Source organism: Lontra canadensis, unplaced genomic scaffold (assembly GCF_010015895.1).
Source record: "Lontra canadensis isolate GAN:19392208 unplaced genomic scaffold, GSC_riverotter_1.0 scaffold194, whole genome shotgun sequence".
In the NCBI taxonomy this organism is placed as follows: Eukaryota; Metazoa; Chordata; class Mammalia; order Carnivora; family Mustelidae; genus Lontra; species Lontra canadensis.
In genome coordinates this window covers 653,750-670,258 of record NW_022631188.1, presented here as the reverse complement: position 1 = coordinate 670,258, position 16,509 = coordinate 653,750, and the positions used below count along the sequence as shown (strand labels likewise).

At 51.5% G+C, this 16,509-nt stretch overlaps 4 non-coding genes across 4 annotated transcripts; all 4 read left to right on the top strand.

Annotated features, from left to right (window-relative positions):
• Window positions 1–1,632: 1,632 nt before the first annotated feature.
• TRNAA-AGC lies at window positions 1,633–1,704 on the top strand. The gene has a single exon. It is a non-coding gene; the product is annotated as a tRNA-Ala (tRNA).
• A 5,077-nt stretch (window positions 1,705–6,781) lies between these two features.
• On the top strand, window positions 6,782–6,853 carry TRNAA-AGC. Its single transcript has one exon. It is a non-coding gene; the product is annotated as a tRNA-Ala (tRNA).
• Window positions 6,854–8,023: 1,170 nt separating this feature from the next.
• Window positions 8,024–8,095, top strand: TRNAA-AGC. Its single transcript has one exon. It is a non-coding gene; the product is annotated as a tRNA-Ala (tRNA).
• Window positions 8,096–14,966: 6,871 nt separating this feature from the next.
• On the top strand, window positions 14,967–15,038 carry TRNAA-UGC. Its single transcript has one exon. It is a non-coding gene; the product is annotated as a tRNA-Ala (tRNA).
• Window positions 15,039–16,509: the final 1,471 nt, after the last annotated feature.

Genomic DNA, 16,509 nt, shown 5'->3' with positions numbered 1-16,509 from the left:
TCCATTGGTGGATAGATAATTATTAAGAAGGAGCATCAGGCAGAAGGGTGGGTTCTGGCTATGTGGAAGCTGGCCAAGGTGATCCTACATCATCTGGGGGTGGGGGCAGAGGATGAGGAGCCCAGTTAGATATCCAGGGTGATCAGATATGGAGGATGGGGTAGTCGAACCGAACTAATCCAACCCAATTAAGGATTTTTGCTAAAACTGAACGATGCAGAGATGAAATGGAAGTCCAGAAGTTGGGGCCCTCTTGGAAAGGAGAGCAGGGGACCCTGAGTAGCTCGGTGGAGAAGAGAATCTTTAGTGATGTCTTTCTTAATAACAAGCAATCTCTGCATTTCTGGAATAAACCCCAGTTGGACGTGCCGGATTATGTGAAATAGGCCTGTAGTTTTAATTTTTGGTGCAAACTGAAAAAGTTTGTGATCAGTGTTATACTCACTTTATGTGATGAATAGGAAGTTTTTCTTCTTTTTCTCTGCCTTGAATAATCTAAGTAGCATCATGATTTTCTGATATTTTAGCTTGGTAGAATTTGCTTGTGAAAGTATTTTCGCCTGGTACCCATTGTCGGGGGGCATTCCTATTCAGCTATTTTCTCTTTTTCTAAAGCAATGGTCCGTTACTTCTGTCTCTACAAGGATTAATTTGGATAAACTGTATTTACAAAATCCACTTCCTCTAAGTTTTCAAATCATTTGAGTTGTGCTATGATGTTTCTTACGATTTTTTAAAAGCTCTTTTGTTTTAATGGTTACTTTCTCCAGTCAGTGCAATTTTATGTATTTGCACTATTTTCCCCCCTAATTAGGTTAGCTAGAGGTTTGTCTATTTTGCTGCCTTTTCAGATGTCTAGTTTTTTTTTTTTTTTTTTTTTACTAGTTCCACTTCTTAAAACTCATTCTTTTCTGCGTTTGTCTCTAGCAGCCCTTCGTTCTTTTAGTTTGTTTTGGTTCCTCTGGTTAATTTTGTTGTTCATTTTCTAAGGTAGCTGGGTATTTGGTTCATGTATTCTTCACTGGCTCTCACTGGCCAAGCCCTGGGGAACCACATTAGGTTATTCTGTCTTTTGCCTAAGTGGGCGGCTTGTCCCATGCCTGCTGCAGGGGGCTGGGGCTGCGGGGCTGCCGGGCGGCGGGGCTGCGGGGAGGGCGCGGCGCGCGAGTGCCCTGCAGTCCCACGCAGGTGTGGGTGACAGGTGTGGTGACAGGTGTGGGAACCTGGCCCCGGGACGGGGTCCGCGCCTGTCCTCGCGCGCCTCTGCTCCGGGGCTCGGCGGAGCGCGCGCATTCTGTCCGTGTCCCCGCACGGTGCACTGTGGCCTTCCGGCAGCCGGGAAAGCGGGAAAGGAGAGCAGGGAGGCCCGAGAGCAACCCGGCTTGGGGGGAGGTTGGGGAGCGGGGGGTGAGGGGAGAGGCGCCTCCGGAGCGGACAGATCCGGATACCCCCGGGCCGCCGCTCTGGGACGTGGTTTCTCTTCTGTCGGCAACAGGGACGCGCTGCTGCAGCGGAGATTTCAGACAGCGCGGGAGGAAGTGGGGGCTTGAGGCCGGGGGCAGCCCAGGGTGGGACCCGCCCGAAGTGCCCGCGCTCCCCTTTTCTAGACTCTGGGCGCAGCAGCTCCCTCGCGGGGGTGTAGCTCAGTGGTAGAGCGCGTGCTTAGCATGCACGAGGCCCCGGGTTCAATCCCCGGCACCTCCACTTTTGCTCCCGCTCTTCCTCGCGGCTTTCGCTCCCTGCTCTCCGCGGTGGGTCTCGGAGCTGCGGCGTCTGTGAGCCTCGGGCTGGGCCGTGCCGAGGGGCTGCGCGGGCGCGCGGGGACAGGTGGCCCGGGGGACGCGCGGGGGCTGTCGCGTCGGCCGCATTTTGCACGATCATTAGTGGAGCAGCGAGGGAAGGCGAGGACGGGCGGCTGGAGCCGCGAACGACGCGCTCCCGGACCCTGTTCCTAGCCCCGGGCTTTCCCGCCGCGGTCGTTCTGCCGGCGGCCGCCGGGGGCATCTGCTCAGGCTCCCCGACTGCGTCGGTCCCGGCTCGTCCCCGTTCCCACCCGAGAACGCCCTTCGCTGCGGGCGTAGGGCGCGCGGAGGTAGTGTTCCCCGCGCAGAGGCGCGCTCTCGCCGGGGCCGGTGCACCGGGGTGGGCGGCCCTGAGAGTCGGCTGCAGACGCGGGCGCCAGCACCCCCAGACCCTCCGATCGAGAACCTGGGGCCTGAGCGGTTCCTTCGCCCTGAGCCTGTGAGAAGCACTGGTTTGGGTGCTGGGTGCTGGGTGCTGGGTGCAGCAACGGCTCAGGACGCTGTATCTGATGTGTCTGTATTTTCACTTTTCCCCATTTCCGATTGGAAATGTAGGAAAATAATTGCAAAAATGTCCTTCTGTTGTTGGGCCATTTCTGTGTCCTAATAATTGACCTTGTTCTCTCCCATGGTAATATAGTATTTATTAATATTTTCCGAATCAACACACATAATTGAATTTGATGTGAAGTTTCTTTTTATTTTTAATAAAAACATGCAAGTTTTGCAATCAAGACTGTACTAACTTCCGATATGAACCTTTTTGTGAGGAGCTTCTAGTAATCTAACTGGTATCTAGGTTTCTGCAGGAGCAATTTAGAGGTTAATTACTCGATGACACGGGCAACTTTCACAGTTGAGTTTTCACACATCCAACAGCCTAGATAATATCCCCCCATCCTCCCAACACTTACACTCACACACTCACAGACACACACACACCCACATGCAAGAGCTCGCAGAGCTCTGTGGACACCATTGCTCTAGCACGGAATTCCGGAGAGAACTGGCACATCTGTTTCCTCCTATCTATGCCACCAGCCCCTGAGCCGACCAAGAGAGAAACTCTGCCAAGTGCATAAGGTCCTCTGAATTTTAAGAGACTCAGTGATGTACTTACTAATATAGCAAAGACATAAGATGAATGAAGAAGAGAGAACACCTACTAGGAGACCGGTACCGGGAAATGAGTCTTTTGGGTGTTCCACGGAAGTTTCTAGGCCACGGTGCTAACCAGTGTGAATCCTAGGGGCCGAGACTGGTCTGGGAAGAAGAGTTCTTTTGCTTCGGTTTCCACAGCCATCAATAAATGAGTTCCTGGACACTTGCAGTTCTCACTCTCTAGGACACCTGTGCCTCGCTGTCACACCCACGCCCAAGCACTCCGGTCTGGGCGTTGGGTGGGGTTCACTGTGCTGCATCCGGGGAGGACCCTATAGATGGATATGTTGAATGCGACATGTCCCAAACTACACCCATCTCCTCCTCTCCATCCCCTCTCCATCCCCCGCAACAGTGATGAGAACAAACCTCTCTTTTCTGCTTGGGAGAACCGCGGGATCTCTTTCTCCAGTCTCCCTCTCTTTCTGGCTCTGGAGACCGGTGGGGAGGCAGCTCTCCGCATCCTGTGTCTAGCTACCCACTAACTTACTTTCAGAATTGCATGCTTCTTTCCATCCCTGAATCTGTTGTTGGTTCTCGCCGTAGGCGCGATCGTCCTGGAAGATCCCCCCACCCTCCTCAGCTGCTCCAGGCTGTGAGAGCTCGGAGGAGCCTCCGGTCCGGAGTCGCTGACCCAACTGCTTCCCTGGGGCGTTCCCATCAGAATCTTGCCCTTAACGTTCCTGTGGAGACAACAGCAAAAGCAACAAGAGCCGTCCCCCGGAAAGGCCGGCCAGTTTTCCCAAGAATGTTTTCAATATTGTGTGCCCCCTTTCAGGCTTCGTTTGCTGAAGGATCAGTCTCCCCTCACAGCCCCCCGGGGCTCTTGGTCTGGAAGGAGTCACTCCATCCACCTGCTGCAGAGACGAGCACAAGCCCTGGGGACGGGGGCGGGGGGGGGGGGTGTGGGGCGCCGCTCGAATGCAGGGAGGCTGTCCCAGCCCACAGCGAGCTGGTGTAGCTCAGTGGGAGAGCACGTGCTTCGCAGGTATGGGGCCTGGGCTCAACCCAGGCACCTGCAGCCACTGGCACCTCGTCCTTAAAGGATGCCGAGGGTGCCACCCTCCTTTCTTGCTTCCCTTACTCACCCGTTGCCTGCTCACCGGAAAAGCACCCGCTTGACCCAAGATGATCGTTTTGACTCTACCCTGTTTAGACCCCACGAGCGTCAGAGCCACTCAGTGTGGCGGCAGACTAGAGTTCACGCAGTCTCTTGGTTTCCTGCGGCAGGTGCAGCACATTGACCCCCGGCGGCCGGGTGCCCCCGCCTGCCTCAGCCTCAGGGTCACACTGTCCCCTCCCCTGCACGTGGGAGACTTCCCTCTGCATCTCTCTTGTAAGGACGCCTGCGCTAACAGTGGACCCACCGCACTATCCAAAGCGAGGGCCCCACTTCGAGACCCCAACTGTAATCACACCTGCAAGGACATTCCTTCCGTGTAAGGGACACAGGGGCCAGGACTTGACACCTGCTATCTTGAGAGCCTTTATTCAGCCTAGGATCCCCTAAACTCGAAACAGCAAGTGGACACCATACCAAAAACCTATCATGTCGGCCTCTATTTTCCACTACAATTGAGAGAAGGAAAAATGGAGAAGGGAAGAAGAAAAAGAAGAGGTCTGTAGTTTCCTTTCTTTCTCGTGAAGTTTTTGGGAAGAATCAAGTCTTCCGTCTGACTTTTCTACTCATCTCCTTCTCCATCGCCAAAACGTTGGGCCAACAACAGCAGAGGACACTAGGTGATTGGGGGGGGGGTGCTGCCACAAAATGACAGCTGTTGAGGCCTGACTTTGCCAAACGTTAAAACGAACACAAAACTGCCTTAAATCTCCCAGATAGTCGCATGTGCAAATGGCTAATTTGTGCTCTACAGTTTCCTTTCCTTTCATCGCTCCCTTCTTTTATCATATGTTTTCTGAAAAGTATACCCAGAAATGTCCGTTAACATCAAACATGCTACTGTGAAGAAATGGCAAAAAAGGAAAAAAAAAAACTTTTGGTATGTGTCACAGTGGCAGTTATTAGCTGTCCAGACAAGAAGACAAAGAGTTCATAGACGTCTAACACATCCCACTGCAGGGAAAGAGGGGTCACTCCCTCTACCGCTCCTTGTCCGTACTTCAGCTCTGCGTTTTCCAGGCGCTCCTCCAAATTCCTAGTGCACTGAAGACCTCACTCAAGGGCTGTTAGGGTTTCAATCCAAAGCTACCTGCCCCCATCATCGTCACGGAGCATAGAGAGGAAGAGTGCACCAGCTCCCATCATCGCTCTTTCTTCCCCAACCATGGGAGCCCCTCTCTGCTTCCCAGCTCTGAGAAAGAAATTCAGTCTCTTTCCGATGTACTTCGTGTGAAAGGGAAACAGAGCAACACACCTGCTAAATTCTACTATTATAAATTGGCAAGACTACATCTTTATCTCTGCTTAGCAATATTTTAAATAGGGTGGGAACCACCTGAGAACCACATACTGTCCTAAGGTCAGGACAAAGGTCACCCCTCTTCCTCAACCAACAAATCAATGTATCATCTACCTACATACCTACCTACCTAGAGACATCATTATTTTTCTATACTATTTGAGAACCATTTCTGGACATTATGTCTTTTTGTCCACAATCTTTTTATTGCAAATTTCCACCATTGTCTTTTATTATACATGGCAGCATATTTCTTAAGAGCAAGGACATTTCCTTACCACGGCACAGATTTCAAATTCAGAAAAATTTAACACTGGTAAAATAATATTATCTAGTATACAGTCTACAGTAACTTGAATTTTACTAACAAAATCCTTTATAGAAATTTCTATCCCAAACTAGGGTCCATTCCAGCACCACGTATGAATTTAGTTACTCTTTAGTCTTTTTTAATCTAGAATGGTTTCTCAAGCTTCTGGTTTGTTTGTTTGTTTTAGATTTTATTTATTTATTTGACAGAGATCACAAGTAGGCAGAGAGGCCTACAGAGAGATAGGAGGAAGCAGGCTCCCCACTGAGCACAGAGCTCGATGAGGAGCTTGATCCCAGGACCCCAGACTCGGAGATCATGACCTGAGCTGAGGGCAGAGGCTCAACCCACTGAGCCACCCAGGCGCTCCTCAAGCTTCTCATTTTTTCATGAGATCGACGTTTCTGAACAGTGCATGTCTATGATTTTGTAGAATGTTCTTCAGTTTACGTTGTGATTAGACTGAGGTTGTGAATATTTGGGAGGAATATCACAGAAATGGTGTTTCCCTCTATTACACCAGAAGGCATGGGATGTCAGTTTTCCCCATTATTAGTAATGTTTGCTTTGATCACTTGGTTAAGGTTGTGTTCACCAGGTTTCTTCCCTTAAAATTATCATTCCTCCTTGTAATTAATAAGTAACCTATAAGGAAATACTCTGAGACTGTATAAAGTCCTGATCCTCATCAAAATTTTACCTGTGTTTTTAGCACTGATTTATCAATTTTGCCTGAATCTATCATTGTTCTGATGATGGCCAAGGGGTGATTTTCTAACTTATATTTATTTCTATTATTACACATGCCGCCACAAGGAAAGTTTTCCCTTTCTCTATGTGTATTTATTTAAGTATCCAGGGGTTATAATCACATGTCATTATTCATGCTCAAAGCATGTCCAGTTTGACCAGTGAGAGGCCCTTCAGGTTGGCTTCTGGGTCCTTCTGAACTGTCTGCATCATTTTTAAGCACTGACATTCTAGCACAGAAAGATGCCTTAGGTCCATCTAGTTCATCCCCAGAGAAACTCCAGACAACTGTAGTCAGGAGAGGGTGGTCCAAGGTCCTCCAAGTCCCAGCAGAACTAGGGGGTGTAGCTCAGTGGTAGAGCGCATGCTTAGCATGCATGAGGCCCTGGGTTCGATCCCCAGCACCTCCAGTTTTGGTTTCTCTTCTCACCTCTCCTGCTGCCCCAAATGGCTCTTGTCCAACTTGACTTGTCCTGGCTGCTGCTGTTCTTTCTTGAACTCTCTGAGGCACAAGAAGTAGTTTTGCTCATTCCCTGAAGTTCGTTGTTCATTCTGCTATTCGCCAAGTCTGTGCGAGTGCTCTCAGTCACGGGCATTGGGCCACCGTCAGCAGGCCACAGACACAGCAGTGATGTCAGGTCCAGTCCTAGAGTCAGTGATTTCTAAAAGTACCTCCGGTTCCTTTTAGAGGGGGAGTGGTATTTAAAAGTCACGACATTGGGTAATTGGTATAATTCTTCTAGGCCCTGTTAGCAGACAAATCTGGGGGCAGGTGGCAGCTTTATATATGTATGATTCCACACTGATGCCTCTAATTCCCACCCTGACCCAACCAGCCTATTCCTTCTTCCTTCCTTCTCTAACAGAGAGGGCCTCGTTTCCAACACCAAATATGTATTCATTTTTCCAATCACACAAAAATATTCACTCAGATACACACAAATGAAAACAGTCACACAAAAGATCAGAATTGCCACACCCTTAAACACTACAAATAAAACAAAACAAAACCCCACTACGTAGGGTCAAGGTGTTTGCCTTTCCCCCGTCTTCACCATTAAGACAAGCACTGTGTGAAACGTTTACTTGGATCTGTTCTTTCTTTCAATGTGGTTATGTTCCGTTCGGTTTGTTTCTGTTTGTGTTCAGTTTTCGAGTATTTGTACACACACACACTTGGGTCGGTTTAATTTTTTTTTTATCATGTAAAACATGAATCTATCCAAGAGTTAAAAGAATGCTAAAGGTAATACTCAGAAAAGCTGCGAGAGGATGTTGTCCCGAGATGCACGCGGGCTGTGGGCTGACGTGCGCTCTGGGCAGTGCATGGGACATGGATCAAGAAGCTGTCTCCGAGGCAGGCTGGCCCCGAGCTGACCGCGAACGAGGAACCCGCCTTTTTCTGCCGCTGAGGTCCTTTCTCCGGCAGTAGCCGAGCTATAGAAAGGATGAGGTGTAGGGAGTTTAGAAATAACGGAACCAAACGTCTAGTGGTTCTGCTTTGATGACTTAGTCCTGAGACCAAGACAACTGTAGTCAGGAGAGGGTGGTCCAAGGTCCTCCAGGGCCCAGCAGAAGTGGGGGGTGTAGCTCAGTGGTAGAGCGCATGCTTAGCATGCATGAGGCCCTGGGTTCGATCCCCAGCACCTCCAGTTTTGGTTTCCCTTCTCTACCTGCTCTTTTAATATCCCCTGCTGCCCCAAATGGCTCTTGTCCAACTTGACTTGTCCTGGCTGCTGCTGTTCTTTCTTGGCCTCTCTGGGGCACAAGAGGTAGTTTTGCTCCTTCCCTGAAGTTCTTTGTTCATTCTGCTATTGGCCAAGTCTGTGCAAGCGCTCCGGGTCATGAGCATGTAGAGAATTCAAGGACGGACACAGCACGGTCATGAGTGCAAGCAGGAAGACGGGAGTGAAAGGACCGTCTCATGATGAGAGGGCAGCAGCTAACGGGAGACAAAGCTGGGTGCCCTGGGGCTTGGGTTCTGCCTTTCATTGACAGCTGTTTGCAGTGGGGTGGGGGGAAACTCATTACGCGGGGTGGACATTTCTTGCAAGCAGGATTTGGGGGGTTTTCCTCCTCAGTAGCTCAAGGGTTTCGGGTTGTGGCGCCGCCATCTTGGGCCTGCCTGGTGGGATCCGGCTTCTGGCGGACGCTGCCAGGACAGGCCTCTGACCTTCCCCACAGCTGCCATGGCCTCCTCCTTGCTGGGCTCCGGGCCTCCCATGAGAGCCTCACTGCTTCAAACAGTAGCAAGCAGTTCAGTTTCCGCACAGTTTCCTGTTGTGCCAAATCCGAAAGCATCTGGGAATGTGGGCCTGTGTGGCCTCATGGACACGTCGTCGGATTCTGCATCCAGGTACGCTCTCACATTCGCTCATGGCATTATGATTCTTCTGTCTCTTTCTAACCCAGCCTGCAGAGGCTCCGAAGCTTTCCCTGAACTACTTCACCAGATCTCACTGCGGCTGGCGAATGACCTGCTGGCCTTTTCCATCAGAGACCCTCAGCTCTGGGGCCACACTGCCGGATATGACAAGTGAAGATAAGACAGCTGTCACCTCCGCTGAAATCTGGTGGAGAGAAATGTCCTTTCTGGGTGTTGTACAGGTGCTTCTGGGCTGAAGTGGTGACCACCATTTCAGTGGACACTGGTGGACACCAACCGCAGGTGTCCATGATTGGTCTGGGGGGCGGCCCATCTCTCTGTTTCCCTGTAAAGAAGTATCTCTCCCCCTCCCCCACACAGGTCTTTTCAACCTCAACGCACTGATTCTCCAGGAACACCTTCCCTCCTACCTCCGGATCAGAGTTCTTGGCAGAGTTTCGGGGGCTGGTGTCACAGCGCGTCAACAGAAGTCCACGGGGCACAGGGCAAGCATCTTAACACCGCCTTGCTTTCACCAGTCGAGTCTTATTTCAGTCACCAAAGAAGCAGTCAAGGTACTAAGCATCCAGACAGCAGAAAAGCAGCCTCCTCTCCACTCAGAGAAGCCAAGGAAAGTGGGGATTTTCCACACTGCACCCCCGCTGTGCCCCAGGAGCTCACATACCACAAGTGCCTGGGGCACCCCACCAGTCCCAACCCTCTGGTGGCCGAGTCGTGAGGCTCTGAAGCCACCACAGCCCAGGACAAAATGGGCCAGACCCTCTGGTGGGACCAGTGTGCCTCCCTGGAGAGAAGAGGAGTGCCCCTCTGGCCTCAACCCTGCAGGAAGCCAGGGAGAGATGGGCGTGCACCTTTGCCAGCCTCACCTGCCCGCGGATTCTGTTCCTTCTGAGGATGCTTTTCTTTGCCCTCCTCCCCTTCCTTCCTTCCTGCACCAGGCGCCCCGCTGTGTGCCCCCAAAGACCTCACTGCAGCCCAGCGCACCCCTAGGACCCCTAGGACTCATCGCACACTTCAGTCTCTGCGCCGACATTTTCCACATCGCTTTCTAGTTTCCCTCCTTCCCTAGGCTCCCAGTTCAGCTCTGCCCTGCGCAGGCAGAGGCTTGGCCTGGCTGGGGATGGACCCTCAGTAGATGAACGTTGTTTCTCCTGCGCTGGGGAGGAAGAATCTGGAAAAGAATGAAAATAATTTTGGAGAAGATCATCCAAAACCTCACATCCAAATTTACCCTCCTACCAAATTTGGGCTAAAGGCCAAAAAGCCTTGACTAGACACAGGGATTTGAGAACCTGTCCAGAGAAACTCAGGGTTTCCTTAAAATTCACCCAAAGGGGGTCACTCCTGGTTGCCATTTCCTGCCTCCAGAGAAAACCGTTCCTGAAATTCTGAAAACCCCTGAAACTGTTTCTATCTTATTTAACCAGAGGAGTCCAGAGTCCCTGCACTGTTGGACTGTAAGAGTTTCCACGGCTCACAGATGGACAAAACCGGTTTTCAGGCACCAGGGTGGAAACCACAGTTTGAAATGCGGTAATGAAGAGGCAGTGTTGGCCGGGGGTGGGGGTGGGGGTGGGGGTTTCAAGGACTTCCTTTTTTCGGGGCTTCTTTTCTTGTTATTTTAATTGAGGCTTAAAGTAAAATGCTTAAGCCTTAACTAACGAGCTGGGTGGTTGGGACAGATTCCTGCACCAGGTAACCAACACCCCAGGCGAAGATCGAGATTCAGCTCCCAGGAAGTTCCTTGGGCCTTGTCACAACCTGTATCACTTTCTGACATCTACCATCATAGAGTAGTTCTTCTTGTGCTTTGAAATAATAGAGGCTCAGACAACATGTACTCACTTGAGTTTTAGACAATGAAACCATACATTTGTGAAGAATTTACAAGACAAAGGGGTTTGGGCTTGGGCCAGTAAATGGGGAAGAAGTAACAAGCTTATTATATGCCTTTTTCTGTCCTGTCCCTTGGCTCTGTGCTGAGGATGCCTCCCACCATGAAGGGTGGCCTTCATGTCAGATACTTACACCAAAGAGAATCAGAGTGTCCTTGTACTAGCTGTTGCTCAGATACCTTTAATACAAAATGATCAGTACCCCAAAGTGGCATACTTTTGATGAAGTTCTAGAACATAGGTGAGGTTCGGTGGGGTGAGGTCCAGAGCCGATGACCAAGAAAGAATTCTTGAGACATCTTTGGTGCAAAATGGTGGTTTATTAAAGCACAGGGACAGGACCCATGGGCAGGGAGAGCTGCTGCCCTGATATCCTGAGTAGTGGCTGATATATTCACAGGAGTTGGGTAGGTGAGGACAAAGGGGGTGTTCAGAAGGGCTGTCACGTTAAAGAAGACTGTCAGGATACTGGAGGCCTGGTTATTGTCAAGTCAAGGCTGTTTTTCCCTCTAATGAGGCACTAACATGAAGATAGTTGGGAGTTTCCTGGTGGAATGTCACACATGTCACCGAGGTGGGGGGCAAAGGTGTAAGGTGCCAGCTTTTGCTTTGTCCTCAGCCAGCCTTCTCTTCCCTCATCACTTTGGGGTGGTGCGCCCTACTCCCCTTCACAAGGGAAACACTCCTGCATTTCTCTCAGGTGTAAGTGTGGAGGCTCAGGGCCGGAGGTTATAGGTCTGTTTAGTTCCGGTCAATATTTGTAGGGGCGGCTGGCAGGCTCACACGATGGAGCCTGCAGCTCTCGGTCTTGCGGTTGTGAGTTTGAGCTCCACGCTGGGTGGAGAGATCACTCAGAAATAAAATCTTAAACGTTTCCAAATGATCTCCCAGCACTGGTGCGTTCGCAGTCTGTCAGCAGTGCGTGAGAGTCCCCGTCGCCGCACCCCCAGCAGGATGTCTCCCTGTCTGTCCTCGGTTGCCGGTGATGCTGGCGAGAAGTACAAGGCAGTGATTTTAAACCCAAATTTCCCTCTTAGCAAAGGATGTTGAGCACCTTTTACACAGCTTAGTGGTTGTCTGGGCTGTGCCCTTTCCTGATACATGTGTTCATTTGCTCTGTTTGAGATTTTAATCTTTTCTTGGAGTTTTATAGTTCTTCACATATCCCAAATAAGAGTCTGCTGTAATTTAGAGTTGAAATATCTTCTCAGAGTGTGGCTTATTGGCCTTTCTTTTTTAAAAGATTTATTTATTTGAGAGAGGGAGACAGCAAGAGGGAGCACAAGTAGGGAGGAGAGAGAGACAAGCAGGCTCCACACTGAGCAGGGGGCCTGATGTGGGGCTCCAAACCAGGACCCTGAGATCATGACCTGAGCTGAAGGCAGACGCTTAACCCACTGACCCACCCACGCGCCCCTCCTGCACCCCGCTTTTAAAGATTTATGGGGCGCCTGGGTGGCTCAGTGGGTTAAGCATCTGCCTTGGGCTCAGGTCATGATCCCAGGGTCCTGGGATCCAGTCCTGCATCGGGCTCCTTGCTCGGCGGGGAATCTGCTTCTCCCTCTCTCTGCTTACTTGTGATCTCTCTCTGTCCAATCAATCAATCAATCAATCAATAAATCTTTTTTAAAATAGAGATTTGTTGACTTACTTATTTTCATCTTACTTTCTGAAGGAGGAGCAGGCCTGACAAACTTCCCAAGAGGAGGAAGCAGAAAAGGAGAGCGATGTTGAAGACGCAGGGGGACAGTTCCATCCGGTGACCTTCCGGTGAGTAGTTACTGAGACTCACGGACTCGTTTAAAGCAGGTGTGGGAGCGAGCAGCGTGCGCGCGGGGAGCAGAAACCCCGCGGAGAGGGCGCCCACGCGGGGCTCCCACCGAGGACCCTGCAGTCACGACCTGAGCGGAAGGCAGGCGCGTAACCACCGACCGAGCCACCAGGCGCCCTTCCTGGTGCTTCTGCGGGAGAAAGACGCCGAGCGGTGTCTCGGGGTGCGCCCGTGTCTCCGGGCGGACCGTCCTCCGGCGCTGCCGGCGCGGCTCCGCGGGGTGCGGCTGCGGCGGGAGGGATTGGGGCGGAGGCCGCGGACCGAGCCCGCCCGCCGTGGGAGAGACCTGGCTCGCGCCTCCGGGGGCCCGTCTGTGGGGACGGTGCGGCTCGCGCCGGTGCGTCCTCTCCTCGGTGGGGTCCCCACACCCCGAGTCCCCGCACGCCCCCCCGCGTCCGCGCACGCTCTGCACCGCGCCGTCCTGGGGGTGTCCCCGACGGCCGCGCCCCTGCCAGACCCGAGGAGAGCAGGGGTGGAGGCGGGCGGTGCGGCCGACATCCTCAGCCCCCGGCAAGGAGCCCGTCGCCGCGCCCCGGGGCCCGAGCGTCCTCCGCTCCCGGCGAGGCCATCCCGCAGAGCCACGGGAGACCCGTGGGTCGTTCCGTGCCGAGTCCGCGCCGGAGCGGGCTGGGGGGTGCGGCGGCCCAGGGCGGCCCCGCGGAAAGCACCTTCCGGACCGGCCGCGTCCCCCCGCCCGCCGCCTGCGCTGCTCGTCCGCAGCCTCTTCCCCAGCGTGGCTTCGGCCGAGGCGGCGGCGGGCGGGGACCGAACAGGGTCGGGCCGCGGGCCCGGGGCCTGCCGGTGCGGAGCGGACCGCGCCGGGGAGCGACGGGAGGACGCGCCGGCCGCAGCCGAGGGAACGCGGCGGGGAGCGCGCTGGACTGAAGGTCCGCGGGTGCCGGGTTCGGTCCCGGGTCTCGGCACCCGGTTTTGCTTTGGCGTCGGGGTCCCCCCTTCATAGTTGCGCCCCAGTTCCAACCGCGGGTCTGTACCGACAGGTTCCACCGCTCTCTGCAAGGCCCATCCGGCCGTGTCGTCCCTCTCGCTTGGTCTCTGTTCACCGAGCTTTTCCGTGAGATGTGAACTGACACAGTAACTTCATTGTAAGTTTTTTAAAACCTAAGAAATTCCAATGTGCTACATGCGGTTCCACCTACGATTCATTTCTGTTTTGATGGTGTGTGTGTGTGTGGTTTTTAATCACAACAAGGCGGGGGGCGGTAGTGGTGCTGAAAACCAGAAAGGGAGCCGCGGCACTGTGCGACGTCGGAGGTATGTGGTGTACGGATGCATGGGGCTGTGGTATACCTGAAGACAATTCTGCAGTCAGAAGATCTGGGCTTATAACTTGAGTCCACTGTTATGAAACTGCTGGCATCAGGGACACTCTTGAGCACCACTGAACTTTGAAAAGGTTCTGAAAACATTCTGGGTTTTCTTGTTGACAGGACACTCCTTTCAGCCTCGCACCCCCATCTAGAATTTGCACATGTTAAGTCATTTCTGTTTTGGTATTCAGGAAAGAATGAAAATAAGCATTGCAGTAAGAATTATTCTGTTCAACATTCACAAGGGAGCTTAGAACCCAGAAAAATCAAAGTGAACGGACAGTAAAGTCATCAAAACTCAGGGACAAATGCCCCATATTTTTCTTCAACTTCTTTTTTGAAATTATTTGTTAGGGGGTGCCTGGATGGCTCAGTCGATCCCAGGGTTCTGGGGTTACCCTGCCCCCCATCGGGCTCCCACTCCCCCCCCCCCTCCTTTCCCTCCCTTTCTTGTTGTCTCTCTCACTCTGTCAAATAAATAAATAAATAAATAAATAAATAAATAAATAAGATCTTAGAAAAATTAAAAAATTATTTGTTAGGAAGAATAGGTAATTCTTGTGTCTTTTGTCAGGATCTCCTACATTGCCTGCATGCCAAGATTCAGAGTGAAACGACCCTTTAAGCAAAATGCTGAATGCACCGCTCTAGGGTTTCCTTCTAGGGCCATAGCTTCTTTCCATCAAATCCGGTCTCTAACGTTCTGATGGAGCAAACAACAGCTACTGTGACACATTCTAGGCAAGAAGAAGCTGAATTTCAATGGTCTTGTGTCTCAGGTGATCAAAAGAGCTGAAAATTGGGACTTGATTGATTCCTTGCTAGGAATGGGAGAAGGAAGGAAACTGTAACCACATTTTAAAGCCACAGTGGAAACTTTTGGGTTATAACCTGACATGTTTCCAACCTTCCACTTCAAGCTCTACACTCTGAAGAATCAGTTCCTTTCTCTAGTTCCTGAAGATCTGCCCAGGGCAGCTGCTGATGTCCCTTAGCTCTGAGACCATGATGCTCAGGGAGAGCAGGGGCCTCAGAAGACAACCTTATCTCCAGATAAGCCTTAGCAAAAGGCTGCTTCAGAGGGGGGGTGTAGCTCAGTGGTAGAGCGCATGCTTTGCATGTATGAGGCCTCGGGTTCGATCCCCGGCACCTCCAGCTTTAGTTGCCTTTTTCCCCCTTACTTTTTCCTAACATCATTCAGAGCCATTCTTCAAAAAACACTGATTTAGCACTCCTAACTTTTTTTCTTGCTCCATTCCTGCACATACAGAATGAAAAAACATAACCTAACAGAATGCCTTGAATTCTCCTTCATCTCTTGCTGTGAACCTCCATATCACCTACGGCTATGGGGACAGAAGACAAAAGGAAGAGGGAGGAGGAGAACCAGTCCTAGAACAGCATCTCTTACACTGGAGCAAAGTCGCACCCATGAATGAGCGATGCACCTTGGTTCCCATGGCAGACTATTATGAAAGAGAGGGAGAGACAGTGAAGAAGAGCCTTGCCCCACCTCCGTTTTCTTCGTTCTATTTGTTTTCTGGGTCGAAGACAAAAGGAAGGTAGCATGACCCCACTGACTGCTCCATCAGGACCCCCAGGACCTGCGTGGAGAGCGCCACCAACAGCTCAGTCCCACAATAGGTGGGGGGACCCAAGTCCTTGCAGGTGAAGGAGCCACAGGATGTTAGATGTGGGAGGAAAGATTGTCAGGGAATTAATTAGGGGCCTTCCGAACGCGAAAGAAATAAATACGGATCAATGCATTCTCAACCGATATTCCATAATATTAATTTTCCTGTATTTCTTCACTCACTGCATTTGCACCATTGTTTTAAATCTTTAAATCAAACATGAGAGGCGCCTGGGTGGCTCAGTGGGTTAAAGCTTCCACCTTCGGCTCAGGTCATGATCCCAGGGTCCTGGGATCGAGCCCTGCATCAGGCTCTCTGCTCAACAAGGAATCTGCTTCCCGCGCCCCCCGCCCGCCACCCCGCACTGTCTGCCTCTCTGTCTACTTGTGACCTCTGTCTAATAAATAAAATCTTTAAAAAACAAACAAACAAACATGGCCTGCAGACCTCAGTTAATGTCAGATGAAGGAGCTCATATGAAGAGGTAGGAAAAGTTTTTTCTGTCACAGTGGAAAAGAGATGCAGGCAGGGTGAGTTTCTGATGGAGCCTTTCTACCTGGCTTGCAGGCAGCTGCCTTCTCCCTGCGCGCTGTGGCCTCACACGGCCTTTCCTTTGTGTGCACGCTCTGGTGTCTCTTTCTCTTCTTATGAGGAGGTCCCTACCTGTAGGGCCTCATTTAACCTATACTACCCCACAAAGGCCTAACTTCAAATACAGTCACAATAGGGGATGGGACATTGACATATGTATTTGTGGGGGGGACAAATATAATTTGTCCAAATATAATTCAGTCCCTAATAGCACTTTTTTTTTTTTTTGAGAGAGAGAGAGAGAGAGCAGGGGGAGGAGTGGAGCTTGATGAGGGGCTCGATCCCATGACCCTGAGATCATGACCTGAGTCGAAATCAAGAGTCGGACACTTAACCCACTGAGCCACCTGGCATGGCTATAACAGCACCTTTTCAGAAATTCCAAAGTCTGTGGTCTCAAA